Source organism: Chiloscyllium punctatum, chromosome 13 (assembly GCF_047496795.1).
Source record: "Chiloscyllium punctatum isolate Juve2018m chromosome 13, sChiPun1.3, whole genome shotgun sequence".
NCBI classification, from domain to species: Eukaryota; Metazoa; Chordata; class Chondrichthyes; order Orectolobiformes; family Hemiscylliidae; genus Chiloscyllium; species Chiloscyllium punctatum.
The window spans coordinates 29,833,358-29,860,904 of record NC_092751.1 but is presented as its reverse complement, the minus strand read 5'-3'; positions in this window follow the sequence as shown (position 1 = coordinate 29,860,904).

Below are 27,547 nucleotides of genomic sequence, written 5' to 3'. Positions count from 1 at the left end.
GTGATAGTGACACAGTCAGTGTGAGCGGTCAGAGTGACAGTGACGCAGTCAGTGTGAGGGGTCAGTGTGATAGTGACTCAATAAGTGTGAAGGGTCAGGGTGACAGTGATGCAGTAAGTGTGAGGCGGTCAGGGTGATAGTGACAGAGTCAGTGTGAGGGTGTTAGGGTATCAGTGACACAGTCAGTGTGAGGGGGTTAGGGTGACAAGGATGCAGAAAGTTTAATGTGGATAAATGTATGGTTATCCACTTTGGTGGCAAGAACAGGAAAGCAGATTACGACCTGAATGGAATCAATTTATATAAAGGGGCAGTACAGATAGATTTGGGTGTTCTTGTACACCAGTCAATGAAGGCAAGCATGCAGGTACAGCAGGTAGTGAAGAAGGCCAATAGCCTGCTGGCCTTCATAACAAGAGGAATTGAGTACAGAAGCAAAGAGGTGCTTCTGCAGCTGTACAGGGCCCTGGTGAGACCACACCTGGAGTACTGTGTGCAGTTCTGGTCTCCACATTTGAGAAAAGACATTCTGGCTATTGAGGGAGCGCAGCGTATGCTCACGAGGGTAATTCCTGGAATGGTGGGATTACTGAAAGACTGAAGCGACTGGGCTTGTATACGCTTGAGTTTAGAAGACTGAGAGGGGATCTGATTGAGACATAAAAGATTATGAAAAGATTGGACACTCTGGCAACAGGAAACATGTTTCCGCTGATGGGTGAGTGCTGAACCAGAAGGCACAGCTTAAAAATACGGGGTAGACAATTTAGGACAGAAATGAGGAGAAACCTCTTCACCCAGAGAGTGGTGTTTGTGTGGAACGGTCTGCCCCAGAGGGGAGTGGAAGCCCAGTCTCTGGATTCATTTAAGAAAGAGTTGGATAGAGAAATCAAAGATAGTGGAATCAAGATTTATAGAGATAAGGCAGGAAGAGGATACTGATTAGGAATGATCAGCCATGATCATATTGAATGGTGGTGCAAGCTCGAAGGGCTGAATGGCCTACTCCTTCACCTATTGTCTATTGTCTAAGTTTGAGGGGGTCAGGGCGAGAGAGACGCAATAAGTGTGAGGGGATCAGGGTGACAGTGATGCAGTAAGAGTAAAGAGGTCAGGGTGATAGTGATGCAGTAAGTGGCAGGTGGTCAGAGAGATAGTGACATGGTAATTCTGAGGGGTCCGGGTGATAGTGACACAGTAAGTGTGAGGTGTCAGGGTGATAGTGACTGTACGTGTGTGGGGGTCAGTGTGAGAGTGAAGCAGTAAGTGTAGAGGGTTTTAGGGTGATAGTGACACAGTAAGTGTGAGGGTGTCAGGGTGACAGTGATGCAGTAAGTGTGAGGGGGTCTGTGTGATTGTGGCGCAGTAAGTGTGTGGGGGTCAGGGTGATAGCGAAGCAGAAAGTGTGAGGGGGTCCAGGGTGACAGTGTACGCAGTCACTGTGAGGGATTAAGGGTGACAGTGTACGCAGTCACTGTGAGGGATTAAGGGTGACAGTGACACAGTAACTGTGAGGGGGTCAGGGTTGACAGTGACCCAGTAAAGGTGAGGCGGTCAGGGTGACAAGGATGCAGTAAGTGTGAGGGGGAACAGAGATAGTGACGAGGTAATTCTGAGGGGTCAGGGTGATAGTGACACAGTAAGTGTGAAGTGTCAGGGTGATAGTGACACAGTAAGCGTGTGGGGGTCAGGGTGATAGTGAAGCAGTAATTGTGAGGGGGTTCAGCGTGACTGCCTATGCAGTCAGTGTGAGGGGGTCGGGTGACAGTGACACAGTAACTGTGAGGAGGTCAGGGTAATTGTGACACAGTAAGTGTGAGACGGTCTGGGTGACAGTGACACAGTCAGTGTAAGGTTGTTAGGGTGTCAGTGACGCAGTCAGTGTGAGTGGTTCAGGATGTCAGTGACGCAGTCAGTGTGAGGGTGTTAGGATGACAGTGATGCAGTAAGTGTGAGAGGGTCAGGGGTGACTGTGTACGCAGTCAGTGTGAGGGGTCAGGGTGACAGTGACACAACAAATGTGAAGGGGTTAGGGTGATAGTGAACCAGTAAGTGTGAGAGGTCTCAGGGTGACAGTGTACACAGTGTGAGGGGTCAGGGTGATAGTGACACAGCAACTGTGAGAGGGGCAGGCTGATAGTGATGCAGTCAGTGTGAGGGGGTCAAGGTGACAGTGACACAGTAAAAGTGATGGTGTCAGGGTAACAGTGATGCAGTCAGTGTGAGAGCGTCAGGTGTGACAGTGATGCAGTCACTGTGAGGCAGTCAGGATGATAGTTACACATTAAGTGTGAGGGGTCAGGGTGATAGTGGCGCAGTAAGTGCGTTGGGGCAGGGTGATAGTGATGCAGTCAGCGTGACGGTATTGGATGATAGTGACACAATAAGTATGAGGTATCAGGGTGATAGTGACACATTAAGAGTCAGGGGGATAAGGGTGATAGTGATGCAGTCCGTGTCAGGGGTCAATGTGATAGTGACACAGTAAGTGTGAGGAGGTCAGGGTGACAGTGACACAGTCAGTGTGACGGTGTTAGTGTGTCACTGACACAGTCAGTGTGAGGGGGTCAGAGTGTCAGAGACGCAGTGAGTGTGAGGGGGTCAGGGTGTCATTCACACAGTAAGTGTGAGGGGGTCAGGGTGACAAGGATGCAGGAAGTTTGAGGGGGTCAGGGCGAGAGAGAGGCAATAAGTGTGATGGGATCAGGGTGATAGTGATGCAGTAATTGTGAGGGGTCAGGGTGATACTGATGAAGTAAGCGTGTGGGGGATGGGGGATAGTGACGCAGTAAGAGTGAGGCAGTCAGAGTGACAGTCAAGCAGTAAGTGTGAGGGGGTCAGGGTGACAGTGATGCAGTATGTGTGAGGGGTTTAGGGCGATAGTGATTCAGTAAGTGTGAGGGGGACAGGGTGACAGTGATGCACTAAGTGTGAGGGGGTCAGGGTGATAGTCATGCAGTATTTGTGAGCGTGTCAGGGTGATAGTGACACAGTAATTGTGAGGGCGTCAGAGTGACAGTGACACAGTCAGTGTGAGGGGTCAGAATGATAGTGACACAGTAAGCGTGTGAGTTTCAGGTTGATATTGAAGCAGTAAGTGTGTGGGGGTCAGAGTGATAGTGAATCAGTAAGTGCGAGGGGGCCCAGGTTGACAGTGTATGCAGTCACTGTGAGGGGATCAGGGTGACAGTGACACAGTAAGCGTGTGAAGGGTTCAGGGTGACAAGGATGCAGTAAGTGTAAGGGGGTCAGGTTGATAGTGACGCAGTAAGTGGGAGGGGATCAGGGTGATGGTGACACAGTAAGTGTGAAGTGTCAGGGTGATAGTGACACAGTAAGCATCTGGGGGTCAGGGTGATAGTGAAGCAGTAATTGTGAAGTGTCAGGCTGATAGTGACACAGTAAGCATGTGGGGGTCAGGGTGATAGTGAAGCAGTAATTGTGAGGGGCTCAGCATGACAGGCGACGCAGTCAGTGTGAGGGGGTCAGGGTGATAGTGACACAGTAACTGTGAGGGGGTCAGGGTGACAGTGAGACAGTAACTGTGAGGGGGGCAGGGTGACTGACACAGTAAGTGTAAGGGGGTCAGGGGGATAGTGACGCAGTAAGTGTGAGGGGGTCAGAGAGATAGTGACGTGGTAATTCTGAGGGGTCAGGATGATAGTGAGACAGTAAATGTGAGGTGTCAGGGTGATAGTGACACAGTAAACGTGGGGGGCCAGGGTGATAGTGACGCAGTAAGTGTGAGGGGGCTCAGGGTGACAGTCGACGCTGTCAGTGTGAAGGTGTCAGCGTGATAGTGACGCTGTAAGTGAAGGGCTTTAAGGTGATAGTGACACAATAAGTGTGAGGGTGTCAGGGTGATAGTGACGCAGTAAATGTGAGTGGGTCTGTGTGATAGTGACGACAGTAAGTGTGAGGGGGTCAGAGTGACAGTGACACAGTCTGTGTGAGGGGGTCAGAGTGATAGTGACACAGTAAGTGTGAGGGGTCAGAGTAATAATGATGCAGTTAGTGTGAGGGGGTGTCGGTGACAGTGACACAGTTATTGCGAGGGGTTATGGCTCGTATAAACACAGCAATGTAAGGGTGTCAGGTTTATAGTGAAGGGGATCACTATAAGTGGTAGTGACAGATCAAGGTGGTAGTGACAGATCAATTGTGTGGTGTTCAGGGTGGCAGTAATGCAGTTAGTGTGCAGGGGTCTGGGTGACAGTGACACAGTAACTGTGAGGGTGTCACGATGACTGACGCAATAAGTGTAAGGGTGTCACAGTGAGAGCGACGCAGTAAGTGTGGGAGGTCAGGGTGACAGTCATGCAGTCAGTATGAGGGTGTCAGGTTGACAGTGACGCAGTTATTGTGTGTGTGTGTCAGGGTGACAGTGACACAGTAACTGTGCTGGTGCCATGGTGATAGTGACACAGGAAGTGTGAGGGGGTAAGGTTGACGGTGACGCAGTAAGTCTGAGAGGGAGAGGCTGGAAGTTACACAGTAAGTACAAAGATTTTAGGGTGTGGTGACGCAGTAAGTGTGAGGGGGTCACGGTGACAGTGACACAGTTATTGTGTGGGTGTCAGGATGACAGTGACGCAGTAAATATGATGGGTCAGGCTGACAGTGATGCAGTAAGTGTGAGGGGTAAAGGTGACAGTGACACAGTAAGTGGGAGAGAGAGAGGCTGGTAGTGAAACAGTAACTGTGATGGTTTTACATTGATCGTGACACAGTAAGTGTGAGGGGTAAAGGTGATAGTGACGCAGAAAGTGTGAGGAGGTCAGGCTGATATTGATGCAGGAAGTGTGAGGGGGTCAGGCTGCTAATAACAAAGCAACTGTGATGGTGTTAGGTTGATCATGACGCAGTAAGTTTGAGTGGGGGTCAGTCTATAGTGACGCAGTAAGTGTGAGGGGTTCAGGGTGACACTGACGCAGTAAATGTGACAGGTTCAGGCTGATAGTGACGCAAAAAGTGTCGGGGTGTAAGGGTGATAGTGACGCAGTCAGTGTGGGGGCGTTATGGTAATAGTGATGCAGTAATTCTGAGAGGGGCAGGGTGAAAGTGACGCACTGTGTGGGGTCAGACTGTAAGTGATGCAGTAAGTATGAGGGGGAAAGGCTGGTGGTGACACAGTAACTGTGATACTGTGATGGTGTGAGGTTGATCGTGACGCAGTAAGTGTGAGTGGGTCAGGGTGATAGTGACGCAGTGTGAGGTGTCAGGGTTATAGCGATGCAGTATGTGTGAGGTGTCAGGCTGATAGTGATGCAGTAAGTGTGAGGGCGTAATGTTGAACGTGATGCAGTAAGTGTGTGGGGTCAGTGCGATAGCGATGCAATGAGTGTGAGTGGTCAGTCTATAGTGATGCAGTAAGAGTGGGGGGTCAGGGTGACAGTAACACAGTAATTGCGAGAGAGAGAGGCTGACGGTGTCACAGAAAGTGTGAGGGGGTCAGGCTGATAGTAACACAGTCAGTGTGGGGGCGTTAGGGTGATAATGTCGAAGTAAGTGAGAGGGGGTCAGAGTGATAGTGACGCAGTAACTGTGTGGGGATCAGGGTGACAGCGATGCAGTAAGTGTGACGGGGTCAGGGTGATAGTGACACAGCAAGTGTGAGGAATCAGGGTGACAGCGATGCAGTAAGTGTGACGGGGTCAGGGTGATAGTGACACAGCAAGTGTGAGGAATCAGGGTGACCGTTACAGAGTCAGTGTGGGTGGTCAGGGTGATAGTGATGCAGTAAGTGTGAGGGGTCAGAATGACAGTGATGCAGTAAGTGTGAGAGAGAGAGGCTGGCAGTGACCCAGTAAGTTTGAGGGGTCAGACTGACAGTGATGCAGTAAGTGTGAGGGAGAGAGGCTGGCAGTGACCCAGTAAGTTTGAGGGGTCAGACTGACAGTGATGCAGTAAGTGTGAGGGAGAGAGGCTGGTAGTGACACAGTAACTGTGATGGTGTTAGGTTGATCGCGACACTGTAAGTGTGGGGGTAATGGTGACAGTGACGCAAAAAGTTTGAGGGGATCAGGGTGACACTGATGCAGAGAGTATGGGGGGTCAATTTGTCAGTGAAGCCGCAAGTGTGAGGGGGTCAGGGTGATAGTGACAGACTAAATCTGAGGGGTCAGGGTGACAGTGACGCAGTCATGTAAGGGGGTCAGGGTGAAACTGACAGAGTACATGTGAGGGGTCAGGGTGACAGTGATGCAGTAAGTGTGAGGGGGTCAGGCTGATAGTTACACAGTAAGTGTGAGGGGACCAGGCTACTAATGACACAGTAACTGTGATGGTGTTAGGTTGATCATGACGCTGTAAGTGTGAGTGGAGGTCAGTCTATAGTGACGCAATAAGTGTGAGGGGTTCAGGGTGACACTGATTCAGTAAGTGTGACAGGGTCAGGCTGATAGTGACGCAAAAAGTGTCAGGGTGTAAGGGTGATAATGACGCAGTCAGTGTGGGGCGTTATGGGGATAGTGATGCAGTAAGTGTGAGGGGTCAGACTGACAGTGATGCAGTAATTCTGAGGGGGCAGGGTGAAAGTGACGCATTGTGAATTTCAGATTGTAAGTGATGCAGTAGGTGTGAGGGGAAAGGCTGGTAGTGACACAGTAACTGATGCTGTGATGGCGTTAGGTTAATCATGATGCAGTAAGTGTGAGGGTATCAGGGTGATAGTGACGCAGTCTAAGGTGTCAGGGTTATAGCGACGCAGTAAGTATGAGGGGTCAGGCTGATAGTGATGCAGTCAGTGTGAGTGTTATGTCTATAGTGATGCAGGAAGAGTTGGGGGGTCAGGGTGACAGTAACACAGTAATTGTGAGAGAGAGAGGCTGGCAGTGACACAGTAAGTGTGAGGGGGTCAGGCTGATAGTAACACAGCCAGTGTGGGGGGGTTAGCGTGATAGTAACGCAGTAACTGTGTGGGGATCAGGGTGATAGTGACGCTGTAAGTATGACAGGGTCATGGTGACTGCGACGCAGCAAGTATGAGGGTTTCAGGGTGATAGTAACACAGTAAGTGTGAGGTGCTCAGGGTGATGGTGATGCAGTAAGTGTGAGGGATCAGGGTGACAGATACGGAATCAGTGTGAGGGTGTCAGCGTGATATTGATGCTGTAAGTATGAGGGGGTGAGGGTGACAGTGATGCAGTGTGAGGTGTCAGTGTTATAGCGACACAGTAAGTGTGTGGGGTCAGGCTGATAGTGATGCAGTAAGTGTGAGGGGGTTCAGCGTGATAGTAACGCAGTAACTGTGTGTGGGTCAGGGTGACAGCGATGCAGTAAGTGTGAGGGGGACAGGTTGACAGTGATGCAGCAAGTGTGAGGGGGGTCAGCGTGATAGTAACGCAGTAACTGTGTGTGGGTCAGGGTGATAGTGACGCAGTAAGTGTGACAGGGTCAGGGTGACAGTGATGCATCAAATGTGAGGGTTTCAGGGTGATAGTGACGCAGTAAGTGTGAGGCGCTCAGGGTGACATTTACGGAGTCAGTGTGAGGGCATCAGGTTGATAGTGTTGCAGTAAGTATGAGGGGGTCAGAATGACAGTGATGCAGTAAGTGTGAGAGAAAGAGGCTGGCAGTGACGCAGTAAGTTTGAGGTGGTCAGGATGGTAATGACACAGTAACTGTGATGGTGTTAGGTTGATCATGACACAGTAAGTGTGAGTGGGGGTCAGCCTATAGTGATGCAGTAAGTGTGAGGGGTCCAGGGTGAGACCGACGCAGTAAGTGTGAGGGGGTCAGACAGATAGTAATGTAATAAGTGTCGGCATGTAAGGGTGATAGTGACGCAGTCAGTGTAGGGGCGTTATGATGATAGTGAATGTAAAAGTGAGGGGTCAGACCGACAGTGACGCAGTAATTCCGATTGGATCAGGGTGAAAGTGATGCACTAAGTGTGAGGGGTCAGACTGCCAGTGATGCAGTAAGTGTGAGGGAGAGAGGCTGGTAGTGACACAATAACTGTGATGGTGTTAGGTTGATCGTGACACAGTAAGTGTGGGGGTAATGGTGATAGTGAAGCAGAAAGTGTGAGGGGGACAGGCTAATAGTGATGTAGTAAATGTGCGAGGTCAGTCTATAGTGACTCAGTAAGTGTGAGGGGGTCAGGGTGACAATGACGCAGTAAGTGTGAGGAGTCAGTCTATAGTGACTCATTAAGTGTGAGGGGATCAGGGTGACACTGACACAGTAAGTATGAGGGGGTCAGTTTTTCAGTGAAGCAGCAAGTGTGAGACGGTAAGAGTGATAGTGACAGACTAAATGTGAGGGATCAGAGTGACGGTGACGCAGTCATGTAAGGGGGTCAGGGTGACACTGACAGACTACATGTGAGGGGTCAGGCTGACAGTGATGCAGTAAATGTGAGGGGGTCAGGGTGATAGTGACAGACTAAATGTGACAGGTCAGGGTGACAGTGGCACAGTAATGTTAGTGGGTCAGGGTGTTACTGACAGACTACATGTGCGGGGTCAGGCTGACAGTGATGCAGTAAGTGTGAGGGGGTCAGGGTGATAGTGACAGACTAAATGTGAGGGATCAGGTTGTCAGTGACGCAGTAAGTGTGAGAGGGAGACGCTGCGAGTGACAGAGTAAGTGGGTTAGGTTTCAGGGTGACACTGTTGCAGTAATTGTGAGGGGGAGAGGCTGGTAGTGACACAGTAAGTGTAAGGTGGTCAGGGTGGCACTAATGCACTAAGTGTGAGGGACCAGACTGACAGTGATGCAGTAAGTGTGAGGGAGTGAGTTTGGTAGTGACATAGTAACTGTGATGGTGTTAGGTTGATCGTGACACAGTAAGTGTGAGGGGTAAAATGGACAGTGATGCAGAAAGTGTGAGGAGGCCAGGCTGATAGTGACGCAGTAAGTGTGAATGTGTCAGGCTGGTAATGAAACTGTAACTGTAATGGTGTTAGGTTGATCATGACGTAGTAAGTGTGAGTGGGGGTCAGTCTACAATGACGCAGTAAGTGTGAGGGGTTAGGGGTGACACTGATGCAGTAAGTGTGAGGGGGCCAGGCTGATAGTGACGCAATATGTGTCGGGGTGTAAGGGTGATATTGATGCAGTCAGTGTGGGGGCGATATGGTGACATTGACGCTGTAAGTGTGAGGGGGTCTGGCAGATAATGATGCAGCAATGTACGGGAGTCAGGCTGATAGTGAAGGGGATCAAGGTGATAGTGACAGTTTAGTGTGTGAGGCGGTCAGGGTGATAGTGGCGCAGTAAGGGTGAGGGGGTCTGGGTGACAGTGACACAGTAAGTGTGAGATGGAGAGGCTGGTAGTGAAACAGTAAGTACGATGAGGTCACGATGACAGTGACGCAGTTATTGTGTGGGTGTCAGGGTGACAGTAACTGTGAGGGTGTCAAGGTGATAGTGACGCAGTATGTGTGAGAGGGAAACTTTGATAGTGACACAGTAAGTATGTTGGGGCCAGGGTGGCAGTGACGGAGTAGGTGTGAGGGGGTCACGGTGACAGTGACACCGTAAGTTGAGAGGGAGAGGCTGCTCGTGACACAGTAAGTACGATGTGGTCAGGGTGGCAGTGACGCAGTTAGTGTGAGCGGGGCAGGGTGACAGTCACGTAGCAAGTGTGAGTCGGTCAGGGTGATAGTGACGCAGTAATTGTGAGGAGGTTAGGGTGATAGTGATGAAGTAAGTGTGAGGGAGTCAGGCTGATAGCGACGCAGTAAGTGTGAGGGGGTCAGGGTGATAGTGACGCAGTAATTGTGAGGAGGTTAGGGTGATAGAGATGCAGGAAGTTTGAGGGGGTCAGGTGATAGCGACGCAGTAAGTGTGAGGGGGCCAGGTTGATATTGACGCAGTAAGTGTGAGGAGGTTAGGGTGATAGAGATGCAGGAAGTTTGAGGGGGTCAGGTGATAGCGACGCAGTAAGTGTGAGGGGGCCAGGGTGATAGTGACGCAGTAAGTGTTATGGGGTCAGGGTGAAAGTGATGCAGTAAATGTGAGGGGGTCAGGGTGATACTGACGGACTACATGTGAGGGGTCAGGCTGACAGTGATGCAGTAAGTGTGAGGGGGTCAGGGTGAAAGTGACAGACTAAATGTGAGGGGTCAGATTGTCAGTGACGCAGTAAGTGTGAGAGGGAGAGGATGGTAGTGAAAAGGTAAGTACGATGAGGTCATGGTGACAGTGACGCAGTTATTGTGTGGGTGTCAGTGTGACAGTGACTCAGTAACTGATTGCGTCAATGTGATAGTGATGCAGTATGCGTGAGAGGGAAACTTTGATAGTAACGCATTAATTATTATGGGATCAGGGTGGGAGTGATGCAGTAAGTGTGAAGGGGTCACGGAGACCGTGATGCAGTTATTGTGTGGTTGTCAGGGTGACAGTGACACAGTAAATGTGAGCAGATCATGGTGACAGTGACACCGTAAGTGTGAGAGGGCGGGGCTGCTAGAAACACAGTAAGTATGATGAGGTCAGGGTGGCAGTGACGCAGTTAGAAAGAGTGGGGCAGGGTGACAGTCACGTAGCAAGTGTGAGTGGGTCAGGGTGATAGTGACGCAGCAATTGTGAGGAAGTTAGTGTGATAGTGATGCAGGAAGTGTGAGGGGGTCAGGGTGATAGCGACACAGTAAGTGTGAGGGGGTCAGGGTGATAGTGACGCAGTAAGTGTGAGGGGGTCAGGGTGGTAGTGGCCCAGTAAGTTTGTGGGGCTCAGGGTGATTCTGACAGACTACATGTGAGGGGTCAGGGTGTCAGTGATGCAGTAATTGTGAGGGGGTCAGGGTCATAGTGACAGACTAAATGTGAGGGGTCAGGGTGACAGTGACGCAGTCGTGTAAGGGGGTCAGGGTGATACTGACAGACTACATGTGAGGGGTCAGGCTGACAGTGATGCAGTAAATGTGAGGGGGTCAGGGTGATAGTGACAGACTAAATGTGAGGGGTCATATTGTCAGTGACGCAGTAAGTGTGTGAGGGAGACGCTGGTAGTGACACAGTAAGTGAGTTAGGTTTCAGGGTGACACTGTTGCAGTAATTATGAGGGCGAGAGGCTGGTGCTGACACAGTAAGTGTAAGCTGGTCAGGGTGACACTAATGCACTAAGTGTGAGGGATCAGACTGACAGTGATGCATTAAGTGTGAGGGAGAGAGGTTGGTAGTGACACAGTAACTGTAATGGTGTTAGGTTGATCGTGACACAGTAAGTGTGAGGGGTAAAAGTGATAGTGACGCAGAAAGTGTGAGGAGGCCAGGCTGATAGTGACACAGTAAGTGTAAATGTGTCAGGCTGGTAATGACACAGTAACTGTAATGGTGTTAGGTTGATCATGTCGCACTAAGTGTGAGTGAGGGTCAGTCTACAATGACGCAGTAAGTGTGAGGGGTTCAGGGTGACACTGACGCATTAAGTGTTAATGGGTCAGGCTGATAGTGATGCAATAAGTGTCGAGGTGTAAGGGTGATAGTGACGCAGTCAGTGTGGGGGGCGATATGGTGACAGTGACGCAGTAAGTGTGAGGGGTCTGGCTCATAGTGATGCAGCAATGTACGGGAGTCAGGCTGATAGTGAAGGGGATCAAGTTGATTGCGACAGTTAAGTGTGTGAGGCGGTCAGGGTGATAGTGGCGCAGTAAGGGTGAGGGGGTCTGGGTGACAGTGACACAGTAAGTGTGAGAGGGAGAGGCTGGTAGTGAAACAGTAAATACGATGAGGTCACGGTGACAGTGACGCAGTTATTGTGTGGGTGTCAGGGTGACAGTGACACAGTAACTGTGAGGGCGTCAAGGTGATAGTGACGCAGTATGTGTGAGAGGGAAACTTTGTTTGTGATGCAGTAAGTATTTTGGGGTCAGGGTGGCAGTGACGCAGTAAGTGTGAGGGGTTCACGGTGACAGTGATGCAATAAGTATGAGGGGGTCAGTGTGATAGTGGCCCAGTAAGTGTGAGGGGGTCAGGATGACAGTGACACCGTAAGTGTGAGAGGAAGAGGCTGCTAGTGACACAGTAAGTACGATGAGGTCAGGGTGGCAGTGACGCAGTTAGTGTGAGCGGGGCAGGGTGACAGTCACGTAGCAAGTGCGAGGGGGTCAGGGTGATAGTGACGCAGTAATTGTGAGGAGGTTAGGGTGATAGTGACACAGTAAGTGTGAGGGGTCAGGGTGATAGTGACGCAGTAAGTGTGAGGGGTCAGGGTGATAGTGACGTACGAATTGTGAGGAGGTTAGGGTGATAGTGACACAGTAAGTGTGAGGGGGTCAGGGTGATAGTGATGCAGTAAGTGTGACGGGGTTAGGTCGATAGTGACACAGTAAGTATGAGGGGCTCAGGGTGATAGTGTCTCAGTAAGTGTGAGGGGGTCAGGGTGATAATGGCCCAGTAAGTGTGAGGGGGCCAGGATGATAGTGACACAGTAAGTGTGAGGGGATCAGGGTGCCATTGATGCAGTAGATGTGACGGGGTCAGGGTGATAGTGACGCACTAATTGTGAGGAGGTTAGGGTGATAGTGACACAGTAAGTGTGAGGGGGTCAGGGTGATAGTGACGCAGTAAGTGTGAGGAGGTTAGGGTGATAGTGACACAGTAAGTGTGAGGGGTCAGGGTGATAGTGACGCACGAATTGTGAGGAGGTTAGGGTGATAGTGTCACAGTAGGTGTGAGGGGGTCAGGGTGATAGTGACGCAATAAGTGTGACGGGGTTAGGTCGATAGTGACACAGTAAGTATGAGGGGGTCAGGGTGATCGTGTCCCAGTAAGTGTGAGGGGGTCAGGGTGATAATGGCCCAGTAAGTGTGAGGGGGTCAGGATGATAGTGACACAGTAAGTGTGAGGGGATCAGGGTGCTAGTGACGCAGCAAGTGTGAGGGGATTAGGGCGATATTGACACAGGAAGTGTGAGGGGGTCAGGGTGATAGTAGCCCAGTAATTGTAAGGGGCCAGGATGACAGTGATGTAGTATGTATGAGGGGGTCTGGTTCATATTGACGCAGTTTGTGTGAGGGGAAGAGGCTGGTCGTGATGCAGTAAATATTATGGGTTCAGGATGGCAGTGACGCAGTAAGTGTGAGAAGGAGAGGCTGCTAGTCACACAGTAAGTACGATGAGGCCAGGTTTCCAGTGAGGGCGTTAGTGTGAGGGCGTCAGTGTGCGAGTGACAAAGTAAGCGTGTGGGGGACAGGGTGATTGTGACACAATAAGTGTGAGGGGGTCAGGGTGACAGTGAGGCCGTAAGTGTGAGGGGGTTAGGGCGGTAGTAACACAGTAAGTGTGAGGGGGTCAGGGTGATAGTGACGCAGTCAGTGTGAGGTGTCAGGGTGACTGTGATGCAGTAAGTGTGAGGGGGTCTGGGGTATAGTGACGCAGTAAGTGTGAGAGGGTCTGGGTGATAGTGACGTAGTAAGTGTGAGAGGAAGAGGCTGATAGTGATGCAGTGAGTGTGAGGGTATCAGGGTGATAGTGGCCCTGTAAGTGTGAGGGAGTCAGAGTGATAGTGATGCAGTAAGTGTAAGGGGGTCAGGGTGATAGTAACACAGTAAGTGTGAGGGGGGCAGAGTGACAGTGATGCAGTAAGTGTGAGGGTGTTAGGGTGATAGTAACACAGTAAATTTGAGGAGGTCAGTGTGACAGTTATGCAGTAAGTGTGAGGGAGTCAGGGTGATAGTGATGCAGTAACTGTGAGCATGTCAGGGTGATAGTGACGCAGTAAGTGTGAGGGGGTTAGGGCGATAGTGACACAGTAAGTGTGAGGGGTTCAGGTTGACAGTGATGCAGTAAGTGTTAGGGGACAGGTTGGTAGTAATGCAGTAACTGTGAGGGGTTCAGGGTGATAGTGGCCCAGTAAGTGTGAGGACTCAGGGTGATAGTGACACAGTAAGTGTGAGGGGATCAGGGTGATAGTGATACAGGAAGTGTAAAGGGGACCGGGTGACAGTGATGCAGAAACTGTGAGGGGATCAGGGTGATAGTGACACAGTAAGTGTGAGAGGGTCAAGGTGATAGTGACGCAGTAATTGTGAGGGGATCAGGGTGATAGTGATACAGTAAGTGTAAAGGGGACCGGGTGACAGTGATGCAGAAACTGTGAGGGAGTCAGGGTGATAGTGGCCCAGTAAGTGTGAGGACTCAGGGTGATAGTGACACAGTAAGTGTGAGGGGGTCAGGGGGATAGTGGCCGAGTAATTGTGAGCGCTCAGGGTGATAGTGACGCAGTAGGTATGAGGGGGTTAGGGTTAAAGTGACGCAGTAACAGTGAGGGGGTCAGGGTGATAGTGATGCAGTAGGTGTGAGGCGATCCGGGTGATAGTGACGCAGTATGTTTGAGGTGGTCAGGGTGATAGTGACGCTGTAAGTGTGAGGCGGTTATGGTGATAGTGACACAGTAAGTGTGAGGGGGTCAGGGTGATAGTGACACAGTAAGTGTGAGGTGGTCAGGGTGATCGTGACGCAGTAACTGTGAGGGGGTCACTGTGATAGTGACGCAGTAGGTGTGAGGGAATCAGGATAGTGATGCAGTAAGTGTGAGGGTAAGAGGCTGGTAGTGATGCAGTAATTGTGTGGGGGTCAGGGCGGTAATGACGAAGTAAGCGTGTGGTGGACAGGGTGATAGTGATGCAGTAAGTGTGAGGGGATCAGGGTGGTCGTGACTAAGTAAGCGTGTGGGGGCCAGGGTGAAAGTTATGCAGCAAGTGTGAGGGTGTCCGGGTGACAGTGATGCAGTAATTGTGAGGGGGTTAGGGTGGACGTGAGGAAGTAAGTGTGAGGGGGTCAGGGTGATAGTGGCCCAGTATGTGTCAGGGGGTCAGGGTGATCGTGACGAAGAAAGTGTGAGGGTGTCAGGGTGACAGTGATGCAGTAAGTGTGAGGGGTCTGGAGAGTGATGCAGTAAGTGTGAGGGTAAGAGGCTGGTAGTGATGCATTAATTGTGAGGGGTCAGGCTGATAGTGACGCAGTTAGTGTGAGGGGGTCTGGGTAGTGATGCAGTAAGTGTGAGGGTAAGAGGCTGGTAGTGATGCAGTAATTTTGAAGGGGTCAGGGTGGTAGTCACGAAGTAAGCGTTTGGGGGACAGGGTGATAGTTATGCAGTAAGTTTGAGGGGATCAGGTTGATAATGAAGCAGTAAGTGTGAGGGTGTCCAGGTGACAGTGATGCAGTAACTGTGAGGGGGTCAGGGTGATAGTAACACAGTAATTGTGAGGGGGTCAGGGTGGACGTGAGGAAGTAAGTGTGTGGGGGACAGGGTGATTGTGATGCAGTAAGTGTTATGGGGTCAATGTGATAGTGACGAAGTAAGCGCGTGGGGACAGGGTGATAGTGATGCGGTAAGTGTGAGGGGATCAGGGAGGTAGTGACGAAGTAAGTGTGAGGGTGTCAGGATGACAGTGATGCAGTAAGTGTGAGGGGGTCTGGGTAGTGATGCAGTAAGTGTGAGAGGCAGAGGCTGGTAGTGACGAAGTAAGCGTGTGGCAGACAAGGTGATAGTGACACAGTAAGTGCGAGGGTGTCAGTGTGACAGTGATGAAATAAGTGTGAGGGAGTCTGGGTGATAGCGATGCAGTAAAGTGTGAGGGGCAGAAGCTGGTAGTGACACAGTAATTGTGTGGGGTCAGAGTGCCAGTGATGAAGTAAACGTGTGGGGGACAGAATGACAGTGATGCAGTAAGTGTGAGGGGGTCAGGGTGATAGTGACACAGTAATTGTGAGGGGTCAGGGTGATAGTGATGAAGTAAGCATGTGGGGGATGGGGATAGTGACACAGTAAGGGTGAGGGTGTCAGGGTGACAGTGATGCAGTAACTGTGAGGGTGTCAGGGTGATAGTAACACAGTAATTGTGAGGGGATCAGGCTGATAGTGATACAGTAAGTGTAAAGGGGACCGGGTGACAGTGATGCAGAAACTGTGAGGGGGTCAGTTTGATAGTGACGCAGTAAGTGTGAGGGGGTCTGGGTGACAGTGATGAAGTAAGTGTGAGGGTGTCTGGGTGACAGTGATGCAGCAACTGTGAGTGGGTCAGCGTGATAGTGACGCTGTAAGTGTGAGGGGATCAGGGTGATAGTGGTCCAGTAAGTGTGAGGGCTCAGGGTGAAGTGATGCAGTAAGTGTGAGGGGATTAGGACGATAGTGACACAGTAATTGTGAAGGGGTCCGATTGATAGTGACTCAGTAAATGTGAGGGTATCAGCGTGATAGTGACACAGCAAGTGTGAGGAGTCAGGGTGATAGTGGCCCAGTAAGTGTGAGGGGGTTAGCGTGATAGTGACGCAGTAATTGTGAAGGGGTCAGGGTGACAGTGACGCAATAAGTTTGAGGGTGTCTGGGTGATCGTGACGCAGTAATTTTTAGAGGAAGAGGCTGGTAGTGACGCAGTAATTGTGAGGGGTCAGGGTGGTAGTGACGAAGTAAGCGTGTGGGGGACAGGGGGATAGTGTCGCAGTAAGTGTGAGGGGTCAGGGTGAAGTAATGCAGTAAGTGTGAGGTGGTCAGGGTGATAGTGACACAGTGAGTGCAGCGGTTTTAGGGTGATAGTGACGCAGTCAGTGTGGGTGTGTCAGGGTAGATAGTTACGTAGTAATTGTGAGGTTGTCAGGATGATATTGACGCAGTAAGTGTGAGGGTATTACACTTAAACCCAGCTCCTGAACTCTGGCCGCGGTGCGCTCCCCTTCCCTGAGGACCAGGACTTGAGGCTGAGTCAGTCCCTGTCCAGCTCAGCTTCTCCAACACAAAGACACACAACAAAATCTTTCACTCTGCTGTTCGGCACGATTTAATGAATATTTTTACTGTTTCCAATTGGAAGTGATGGATACAGTCAGTGGAATGGTGCCTTTTCTCACTGGCCCCTGAGTTGTGAGAAACATTGAAATGTTTCCCTGTAACCCCCTGTGGGATAAGGATGGAAAAGCCAGCGCTACCCTCAGTCTGTTACCATAGCGACAGTCTTCTCCATCGCTGAAACACTGAACTGAAATGAGAAAATCCCGGATGGTGTGATTAATCAGGGAATTTGTTGGATGGATGGAGTTGGGTGGGATATTTCAGCACATTCTTCAGCTGCTGCCTGAACTTAGTCTGGATCACGGCATAAATCGCGGTGTTTCTGCAGCAACTGAGGAGCTCCAGCATGAAGCCCAATTACTGCACAAAGTCAGCGATATACACAAGGGTATCCACTGTAGCAATCATCCGGCTACATATAGAATACAGCAATAACATTGACCATAACAGGATGAAATTGGCCGAGATCACAAACAGTAAAATGATGGACTTTTTTCGGTTTCTCATTTCAGTGTCAGACTGACCGTCCCCATTGGTGTGAGTGCGGTGTCTCCTGCGGGCTCTGCTGGTTACTAAAATGTGTCTGACGGCGAGAACATTGAGCAGCAGAATCAGGAAAAATGGGACACACGGGGTTAGAATCTGGTGGAGGAACTCGATTATGACCCAGACACTGGAGAATCGAACAGTGTCTGTTAGATCACAAAAACAGGGGGTGTTCATCAACCAATTCCAAGCAGAGAGCATAAAATACAAGGAAATGTTCTTTAAACAGCTCAGCACAGTCACTGCTCCCAGAACCACAGCCACCGTTTTCTCACTGCAATATTTACTTTTCAGCTGCTGACAACAAATGGCCAAAAACCGATCAAAGGTCAAAGTGACGGTGAACCAGACAGAGCAGTCAGTGGCTACATAAAGCAGGACAGCGTGGATATTACACACGCGGACGGAGTACTCCAGGAAATAAAACTGTTCCCAATAAACAATGGGAATGTGTCTCAGGATCAGGTCGAGGATAATGACCAGGAGATCCGCCGCTGCCATGGCCCCCAGGTAACGTCTGACACATGGAGACAATCTACAATCTTTATAAAGCAGGAAGTAGATGGTCAGTACATTAACTGTGAGGAAGGAAAACAAACCCATTATCCATCGGCCTGGAGGCAAAGGGACCCGTTTGATCGGGGACCCAGTGAGATTTTCAAATGTGTCCCTTTATTCAGGGATTTATTAAAATAATTGGAGCTGGATTAAGAACTGGGAAGGTCTGCATTATTGACAAAAATGTGACATAAACCACAAGGAACCCTCCCTCCTCAAACACACAGAGACACATCCATAAGGACAGATGGTTTCTAGGACATTCCCACACACTCGATCACTCGAGAGCAGACACATGTCACTCCTTTCCAGTTCCTAATATGGAGGGTGGGAACGTTGCTGTCCTGAAGGATTCTCTCCCAGTTTCCTGAAGACAAACGGAGTTTGGGAATTTCTGTATTTTGGTCTAAATTGTGGTCGATCCTGTGTCGTGAAGAAATGTAAATGCAGGGAAAACGTATTCCCCCCTTTAACTGCCTGAGGGGCCTTCGGAACAGTGTCTCCTTCTCTCTGGAACGGGATCTCTTCCCTCGGGATCTTATCGTTTGTTCAATTCACTGACGTCCGGCCGTTCACAAACAATATCAGGGACAGAACGTTCCGGGGAATGTCAGTTATAGAATGTTGGGGGCAGAACGTTCTGGAGAATGTCAGGTATGGAATGTCAGGGACAGAACGTTATGGGGAACACCTTGACCTGTCCATCAATTCCCCCCCGCCCACCCCCGTATCCACTCCACCAACATGATGTACTGTGCCTGGACACACTGTAACATTAATGGGGTGTGAGACGGAGGGTCCAATCACAGAAATGGGAACTAAAGGCATCGCAAGATCAGCCGAAATGGTTAGATATACAACATTCTCAATCCACCTCACAGAACCAGACCAAGAGACCATACACCCAGAGAATATATCGGTTCACCGTGGAACACTGTGCAGACCAAGCCAGTGTACTGCTCAGTACAACCCAGCAATATGTCCAAATTCATCCATTGAACTGGTCAATACAATCCAGCAATCTGTCCAGAGTGGAACACTGCACACATCAGATCAGGGCATTGATCTATAAACTCAGACCATATATCTGTCCAGCACGGGGAGCTGTGCAGACCACTGCAGTGCATTGATCAAGAAACTCGGACTAGGTACCTGTCCAGCACCGGGAGAAGTGCAGACCTATGCAGTGATCACACATGAATTAATCTGTAACCCAGGAGCAGTTACCCTCCCAGCATGTAGGACTGTGTACCCCACCCCAGTGCATTGATCTGTAACCCAGGAGCAGTTACCCTCCCAGCATGTAGGACTGTGTACACCACCCCAGTGCATTGATCTGTAAACCAGGAGCAGTTACCCTCCCAGCATGTAGGACTGTGTACACCACCCCAGTGCATTGATCTGTAAACCAGGAGCAGTTACCCTCCCAGCATGTAGAACTGTGTACCCCACCCCAGTGCATTGATCTGTAAATCAGGAGCAGTTATCCTCCCAGTATGTAGGACTGTGTACACCACCCCAGTGTATTGCTCAGTAACACTGTGTTAGATCACTGCCCAGTGTAGGGAAACTTACTGCCCATGCTGGAAGTGACAGGATGTGCAGCTCCCATCCATTTAAAGCTCCATATCTCCATTGTGCCATGACAAGGGGGGTGCTGTGGGTGTGAACATCACTGCCACAGAGAGATGGCGGAAGAATCAGTTTGAATATCACCATATGAGAGGGGTTTGGGGTACAGACAGAGAGTGGGACACTGAGAGACAGTGTCATGGAAGGATGTGATCCCGTGTTTCAGAATGCTGAAATGTAAGCACTTCGATAGTATCCTGTAACATGAGCCTGTCTTCCAAGGAAATATGGGAAAAAGGGATATTGGTGTGATGTCAGAAGAGCATTTGTTCTGCATCTTTGTAACTGGAATTAGTTTCAACAGAATCGATGACTCATTGAGCAGGTTCTAACAATACTTTATCGTTGTTTGATTTTCGCTGAGTGTGACAGAGCGATTGTCCTCACGAGGCCGAGCTAATTTTCTGGTGCTATCGTATCGAACTCACCTCATTAACTACCCACCCCTCCCGTAGTGTCCCTCTCATTCAATACCAGCCCGATTATCCCACCCATCATGGCTGGAGATATTCAACATAGCCCGGATGCCCCTGGATATTCTGTGATCCCTGCCACTGGTGCCATCTTTAAAAGGCCAATGAGCACACGATTGAGCTTTCTCACTTTGGAACTGCCCTGCACAGTTTACCCGAACATAGCAAACAAGGGGAAATTAGGGTGTAGGTTTGCTTGTTGAGCTGTCGGTTTGTTGTCCAGACGTTTCATTACCTGGTTAGGTAACATCATAAGTGGCGACCTCCAAGTGAAGCGAAGCTGTTGTCTCCTGCTTTCTATTTATATCTTTCTCCTGGATGGGGTTCCTGCGGTTTGTGGTGATGTCATTTCCTGTTCGTTTTCTGAGGGGTTGATAGATGGCATCTAGATCTATGTATTTGTTTACGGTGTTGTGGTTGGTGTGCCAGGCCTCTAGGATTTCTCTGGCATGTCTTTGCTTAGCCTGTCCCAGGATAGATGTGTTGTTCCAGTCGAATTGGTGATTTTTTATCCATGTGTAGGGCTAAGAGGGATAGAGGGTCATGTCTTTGTGTGGCTCGCTGATGTTCGTGTATCCTGGTGGCTAACTTTCTTCTTATTTGTCCTACGTAGTGTTTGTGTCAGTCCTTGCATGGAATTTTATAGATAACGTTGCCCTGATGCCATCTCCCTTTTGTGTTGAGATGGTACAAATGGAATCCCCACGGTCTCGGTGGGCAGGAGGATCGGCTCACAACACATCGTCGCCACCACCTCCCTCCTACAGCACGTAGACTCCATCCTACACATCCTCCTGTAAACAGCTCAAATATTGAAACTAATCTGTGATAATTACTGCTCTTCCCACTTGTCTTGACATCTTCAACAATCCATGCTCATAGACACGCAGGGCCCTCTATTCCTGCAGCCCCTTTATAATAGTATGGCTTGTGTCAAACTTACTTTAATTGTCTTTCTTTCCAAAGTGCATCACCTCACACTGTTCTGCATTGATCCTGTCTGCCATACAACTGAATCCTACATTAACGTGTCACTATCCTGTTAGAGTTCCACACTGTCCTCCATAGACTTTAAAATTCTTCCAGATTTGTTGCCATCTGTAAACATTGAGACTGTTATAGCATCACAGTTCACATGAAATAACTGAAATCCTGAAACACGAGTGCGAGCAAATGAAATACTGATATATTCCCACGGGGGGAGTCTAATAATGAGATGTTGTCAACAGACCAACAAAACCCCTGACACACACCAGACACAGTGAATGAAATATGGACAAACCATGGAGCAAGAGAAGTCCGGATCTGCTCTGCTTATCATCATTGACATCATGGTAATAATGTTATGAAGTTGAAAGTGTGTACTGTACCTTTAAGAGAGTGTGAATGCTATTCTGAACTGAGAGCTTACAAGCACCTGTGTATATGACAGGATGGCAGACTCAGAGTGTCAAGGACAATTGAAAATATGTCACATTTGGCTGTGAAATAGATTACTGAGATAGTTGCTTTTGGACAACAATTCGAATTCCACCAATCAGTTTAAATTATACCACAGGATACTAAAACCAAATCAGGTTCGAGTTTATTGGTTTTCAAGAAATGATCAGATGTTGTGGATATTAAGAATGCAGGCATTTTGAAAATTGCAAACAGAGCAAATGCCATCAACACAGATCCCAGAAATTGGAAAACAATCTCTATCAAAGGTACTTTTTATATGAAACACATTCACATTAAAAAGAAAGAAGAAAAACCAGGGAGATCCACGGCCGAAAGAAATAACCAAAAACAACAGCTGCTGAGTGTTTTTTGAAATTAAGTTGTTGTAATTTTAATAATTGTCTTATTGAAATAGTATACTGAGTTTTAGTGGGGTAATACGCAGTTAAGAGATTGGGGGTCTCAGAGTTGTGAATAGTTGATATAAAATGTTCACTATCAGAGTTAGAAGATAAATTGATGTTTTTTATTTAACAGTGGAATTTGGGAGTTCTCTGTCACTCATATTTCAACAGTTTATTTATGTTTAGTTTAAATTACCAGATGAGCTCAATGCCGTGTCTTAACAATTTAAGTGTGTGTATCTGTGTGTCTCTGTGTGGGGCAGGTCTGGCAGTCTCTGTGGTGCTTAAAGTGAGGCAATGTCACCCCCTGCTGGCCTTCCCACGCCACTGCACAGGCATTGGCAGAGGGTGAAAACCAACAGGGATTCATTCAGAGAAGGGGAGGGAGATGGCAGCTGCTCACAGCAACATCCAAACTGTTGTCTTATCCATGTACTGATCTAAATGTACTTTAAACGTTGCAACTGTCCCTGCTCTCACCACTTCCTCTAGAAGTTCCTTCCACACCCAAGCCAGATTCTGTCTAAAATATTTACGTCTCATGACTTTTGTAAATCTTTTTCCTCACACCTTAAAGTATCCCTCAGTTCTGAATCTCCAACTCTAGGGAAAACATATCAGCCTTTCAGCTTATCTGTACCCTTCATTATTTTATAAACCTCTGTAAAGTTGCCCGTTAATCGCAAACTCTCTAGTGAAAAGGTCTCAGCCTACCTAACCTCTCCTTTTGGTTCAATCCCTCCATTCCCAGCAACATCAAGTTAATCTCTTCTGAACCCTCACCAGCTTAATAATATCAAGGTCAATAATATCAAAGTGAATAGTCAAGGTATTTTCTTAGGCTAAGGGGAGTCCAAAACTAGAGGACATAGGCTTACGGTGAGAGGGGAACATTTAAAAGTTACCTAGGGGGCAGACATTTCACCCAGAGGGTGGTGTGCCTATGGAATGAGCGGGCAGGATGACCAGACTGGACTAAGTATTCCAGAAGAGGTCGCACCAATGTTCCTGTACAACCATAACATTGACGTTCCAATTCCAATACTCAAAGGTCTAACCAATGAAGACACGTGCGCTAAACACCTTCTATAACCACACTATCTATATGAGATGCAAATTTTAAATAATTATGCCTGACGGCCTAGCTCTCTGTTCTGCAACACTACCAAAGGCCATGCTTCTAATTGTATGGATCCTGCTCTTGTTTGATTTACCAAATCCATTACTTCGCATTAATCCAAACTAAACTCCATCTGCCACCCCTCAGCCCAGTGTGTGATATTACGGCCACGTCATCCTTCTCTTTCAATATTAAAATACCCATCCCTCTCCGGGAGGCCTGCACACTCTGGCCTTGATTTTCCCAAAGACCCTGAGCTTGGTTTGGCTAGTGTGGTTAGGGGGAGGAGGGACAGATTGCAGACACAGTCAGTGGGGAGGAGAGGCTGGACAGTAATCAGGGGTTTGGTATCATTTCATGGTTTTAGGAAGAGGGCAGACACACGTGAGAGTTGGGTTATACTGATCGGTGTTTTGGGCACCAGAAATTATGCTCTTTCTCCGTCTCTCGTGTTCAGTAATAAATATCCATTTGAGACCCTCACTGGGCAGAGTGTGTCTGCAGGATTTCTTTCCTTAATATTGCAGACAACCGATAATAGCGATTAAAGACATTCACAGTTAATTTCGATGGCACAGCACGTACACTCAATGTCCTACAGTTGAGACAAATATCTTGCATTTGTTTAAGAATACAAAATGTTTTGTGTAGTCCAGTAATGGAAACCTGATTATAACAAATCCACACCGAGCTGAAAGTGGGCACTAAACTATGACCCAAAATCTGGGTATGGTAGTGTAGTGGGTAGTGTCCCTGTGTCTGAGCCAGAGTTCTGGATTTGATTCAAATTCCTGAAATTGTGTGGTAGCGTTCCTAGCTCCGGACTAGAAGGCCTGGATTCAAGTCCTGCCTGTTGCAGAGGTATGTCACAGCATGTCAGAACAGGTTGATGAACAAACACAGAGGAGAATAATGTTACAGCTTTATGGGTATTGCAGAGTGATGTAGTGTCCCTGCCTCCGGGCACGAAGGTCGAGGTGTAAATCCCCCAGAAGTGTCTCATGATGCATCTGAACAAACTGATTAAAATGGATTTAGAATTGTGACTTGATGGAGAAGGAAGAGGTGTCCGTATTGAACTTCAGAATTTAGGCCCAGGATGACTGAAAGCACAGGTATTCGTGTTGATTGGGGTCACATTTCGCAGCAGTAAGGGTTTATAAATTCAGAATGGTCATGGATAGGGTGAGTAGTCAGGTTTTTTTCCCCAGGTTAAGGGTATCCAAAACTAGAGGGAATTGAGTAAAGTGAGAGGGGAAAGGTTTTGATGAGCCTAGGTGCACCATTTCACGCAGAGGGTGTAGTGCGTTTGAATGAGCTGCCAGAGGAAGTGGTGGAGGCTGGTACAACGACAGTATGCAAAAGGCATCTGGATGCTGACAAACCTGGCGAGCGTTTCCTGCAATTTCTGTATTTCTTTAAAAAATGCATCCATTTTAACACAGGTATTCTGAATAAATTAAACATTTTATTTCTTAATGACGCAGGGCCATGTAAACATATTTCAAATCAGCCGAGACCATTTTCTGCTAAGAGTATGGCTCTGTGTATAACAGCAGCAATGATGCACCTATATCGGACAGGGAATGTGATGGAGACATAGTTTGACAATGTCCAAGAAGATCTCACATGATCCTGTTTGGGAGTGAATGATATTACTGTGTGAAAACACAGAGAGGGAGAAAATGTAATCTGCCCGAGAAGGAATAGCCTATTACACTCTCTCTCCTTCATTGTTCCTCATCACAGCAATGTGTGCGAGCTAAAAAAAAACTCTACAGTTATCGTTACCATTCTTATTTTTATAGAATCCCTGCAGTGTTGAAACAGGCCTTTCGGTCCAACAAGTCCATACCAACCTTCCCAAACCATTCCCCTATATTTACCTCGAACTAATGCAACTAATCTAGACACCCCTGAACACAACATACAATTTAGAATGACCAATCCACCGAACCTACACAGTTTGAGCTGCGGTAGGAAACGGGATCACCCATTAGAAGCTCACACAGGAAAGTGGAGAATGTGCAAACTCCACACAGACAGTCACCCAAGGCTGGAATCGACCCCAAGTCCCTGGTGCTGTGAGGCAGCAGTGCTAACCATCGAGGTACTCTTTGGATGATCCCTCAACAGAATCCATTGGAATCTCCTCACTGCCTAAAGCAAAGGGAATTCAGCCAAATCCAAACTCTCCCAAGATGAAATCCCATTGCTAGCAGCTGTGTGGGTACAATATCTTCAGAAGCAGAATAACGTTTTGAACAATCTCGCAACTTTTCCTTTTGTCATGAGTTACGATAATATCTGGACAAAGATCTTTCAAGTTAAAATTGCAGAAGTTTCGTGTGTGTGTGTGTGTGTGTGTGTGTGTGTGTGTGTGTGTGTGTGTGTGTGTGTGTGTGTGTGTGTGTGTGTGTGTGTGTGTGTAAAGGGAAATATTGATTATTTATTTGGAACCCCCAAATACTTTGCCATTCATCTTTCCACCATAGTTTGAATAACACTGCTCTTGATCATAAACGTGTTGTTTTAGCAGATTAAAGAAACTAGCCAGACTTGTTCCTAAAACTGACACTGACCCAGTCTGAGACTGATATCATCGGCCATATCACCTGCTTAAATTTACCAGGTGAGCAGTGGAAGAGCGGAACTAGAAAAGAAAACAGTGACCCAGAAAGCCAGGGAACTATAGACCGGTGAGTCTAATGTCAGTGGTGGGTAAATTGTTGGAGGGGACTCTGAGGGATAGCATTTATATACATTTGGGAAGGCAAGGGCTAATCGAGGTAGATAACGTGGCTTTCTGCATGGGAAATCATGTCTCATTAATTTAGTTGAGTTTTTTGAAGAGGTGACAAAGAAGATTGATGAAGGCAGATTAGTAGACATTATCAATATGGACTTCAACAAAGTGTTCATTTAAAGGACAAAGAGCAAAGAAAATTTACACCCCAGGAACAGGCACTTCGCCCTCCAAGCCTGAACCGATCCAAATGTACTGCCTAAATCTGTCGCTCAATTCCTAAGCATCTGTCTCCCTCTGCTCCTCACCTACTCATGCATCTGTCCAGATGCATCGTAAATGAATCTGCCGTGCCTGCCTCTACCACCTCTGCTGTCAACGCGTTCCAACCGCCCACCACCCTCTGCGTGAAGTATTTACCGCGTGTATCCCCCTTAAACATCCCAGCTCTCACTTTGAAAGCATGACCTCTCGTTATTGAATCCTTCACCCTGGGAAAAAGCTTGTCTGTATCCACACTGTCTCTACCCTTCATGATTTTGTAAACTCAATCATATCCCCCCTCAATCTCCTTTTTTTCTAGTGAAAATAAACCTAACCTACTCAGCCTCTCTTCATAGCTAGTATTTCATCCTGATTCGTAGACAGTTTAGTAAGTTTCAGTCTCATGGGATACAGAAGAAGCTAGTCACAATTGGCTTGAAGGGAGAGGGATATTTTTCGGACTGGAGGCTTGTGAGCAGCAGTGTGCTGCAAGAATCAGTACTGAGTTCACAGCATTTCATCATTTATGTAAAGGATTTGGATGTGAATATCGGGGCCATAGTTAGTAAGTTTATAGATTACATTAGAAAGGTGGTTTTGTAGATTATCTCAGAGTACGAGACCACAATGAAATCGGACAAAGGGGCAAGGAGTGACAGTTGAGTTTTAAGTTAGATAAATACGAAGTTTTGCATTTTGAGAAGGCAAATTAGGGCAGAAAAACTCCACTTAAAGCTAAGGTCCTCGGGCGTGTTGTGGAACAAAGGGACTCAGAGCTGCAGGTACATTGTTCCTTGAAAGTGATGTCGCAGGTAGACAGAGTGGTGCGGAACACATTTGGCACATTTGTCTTAATCAGTCAGAGCATTGAGTATAGGTGTTGTGGTGGTATGTTGCATCTGTACAGGATGTTGGTGAGGCCACTTTAAGAATACTGTGTACAATTCGGTTTTCTGCAGAAATGACTTACACAGATATTCCAGGTCTGGAGGTTTGAGCTTTAGGGAGAGGCTGATTAGGTTGAGGTGTTTCCCTCTGGAGTGTCAGAGGTTGAGGGGTGACATTATAGAGGTTTATAAAATCATCAGAGGCATGGATATTCTGACAGCCAGGCTCTGCTCCCCAAGATAGGGGAGTCCAGAACAAGGAGGCATAGGTTGGAGGGGAGGGGGGGAATGATTTAGAAGAGACCTGAAGATAAATGTTTCACACAGAGAGTGGTGTGTACAGAAAGTGCTGTCAGAGAAAGTGCTGAAGGCGGTTACAATCGCACATTTAAAAAGTATCTGAAAGAGGAGGGATATTGGCCAAATGCTGGCAAATGGGACTAGATCAGATTTGATATCTGATCGGAGTGAACAGATTGGACTAATTGGTCTGTTTCCGTTCTGAATGACTTTCTGATTCTACAAGAGGGATGATGAAAAATTCTGAAAGGTCCTTTCAAGTCGGAAGTCTCTTCACTGGAAGTTTATCGTGCCTCTATGCTCACATTGATTGAAAGCTGCATTCGTTAAATATTTGACAGAGAAGTGAGTCACGGATAATGGGATTCAAACAGGAAAGAGGAGCTGAGACCCTAATCTGATCAGCCACAATCTTAGTGCCTCATGGAGA